Below are 1,528 nucleotides of genomic sequence, written 5' to 3' on the forward strand. Positions count from 1 at the left end.
CTCCCTCTCCCTAAGATGTGTCCGGTATAGGCCAGGGTGCCACTCAAGGCCGTAACCAATTTGGGTTATAGCTTCTCGGCCTTTTGGCTAAGATCAAGTGTAGTTTCGGAGGACGCTACCTTGGTCGGTACTGGAAGGTGCCTGGGATTGCACGTCTGCCGGCCTTGAGGAAGTGTGTGCGCCTTCTGGTGACACATAGCCCTCTTGTGCCTGGACGGTTCCCAGGCAACGGGAGGCGATCACCTTTGTTATTTTGAAGTCCTACTGATAAACAGAAAAAAAAAAAAATTAAATCTGTTCTTATCAGTTTAATATCTGATACGTCCCCTCTCTGGGGACCATATATTAAATGGATTTTTAGAACAAGGAGATGGAAAAAATCTTGCTCTGTCCACTGCACGCATTGACCTGGTATTGCAGTACCTCCAGGACCGGTGCACCCCTTCTTAACCCAGTTTCCAAAAGCAGAACTCAATTCACCTGATTCAAATGAGCCCCATTAGTGAATTGAAAGAAAGCAAAAACTTTATATGCACCTCAATTTGGCCAATTCACTTTTCACACTTTCACCCTTTTTTTTATCTTTCACACCTTTTACTTGCTTTATTGATGCAAAAAGCTGTGCCAAATAGCAAACTCATCTCCACTCAACTTGACCAACTCTGCTATGTCCCGTGCAGTATCTTATTCTCAGTCTTATCTAGATCATTTGCAATTGAATAGAATAGATCCCTTTTGGCTACTTATGACTGTGTAAAATATGTAGTTTTACTGGGCTGGGATGAGAGAATCCATTGAAGCATGGTGTAGGGATTGTGGTTCCTGTGTGCTAAGAAGAGAGGCTGGCACCAGCCAGAAAGCCCCATTGCAGCCAATAATCACTTAATAACTTTTTCAACTTGTCATCATATGGGAGGCCCCGTTGTTGGTAGACGTGCACCTTCTCAGTGAATGGCCGGTGAAATGCAGGCAACTCGATCTCTTCGAGGTCATCATCCTCTGGCCCCTCTTCCGACAGGTGGGGCATCCGGGAGAGTGCATTGGCATTGACGTTGGTACGGCCGGCCCGGTACTTGATGGTGAAATCGTAGTTGGCTAACCTGGTCACCCACCGCTGCTCCAACGCGCCCAGCTTGGCCGTATCTAGATGGGTCAGCAGGTTATTGTCTGTGTACGCGGTGAACTTGGCTGCTGCCAGGTAATGGCGGAACCGCTCGGTGATAGCCCACACCAGTGCCAAGAGCTCAAGCTTGAAGGAGATGTAGTTCTCAGGGTTCCTCTCAGTCGGTCAGAGTTTTCGGCTAGCATAAGCTATTACCTTTTCCCTTCTGTCTTGGACCTGGGATAGAACAGCCCCCAAGCCCACATTGCTGGCGTCGGTGTAGAGGATGAATGGGCGGCTGTAGTCAGGGTACGCTAGGATTTCCTCTCCGGTCAGGGCTGTTCTCAGCTGGCGGAAGGATTCCTCATGCTTTTCTTCCCACACCAATGGGGCTACTAGGGATCTACCACCCTTGGTCTGTCCTAC

General features: G+C 48.6%; 1 pseudogene; it reads left to right on the forward strand.

Annotated features, from left to right (window-relative positions):
- The first annotated feature begins 238 nt into the window (after positions 1-238).
- Positions 239-445, forward strand: LOC142262731 (U2 spliceosomal RNA; annotated as a pseudogene).
- Positions 446-1,528: the final 1,083 nt, after the last annotated feature.

This window comes from Anomaloglossus baeobatrachus, unplaced genomic scaffold, assembly GCF_048569485.1.
Source record: "Anomaloglossus baeobatrachus isolate aAnoBae1 unplaced genomic scaffold, aAnoBae1.hap1 Scaffold_2495, whole genome shotgun sequence".
NCBI classification, from domain to species: domain Eukaryota; kingdom Metazoa; phylum Chordata; class Amphibia; order Anura; family Aromobatidae; genus Anomaloglossus; species Anomaloglossus baeobatrachus.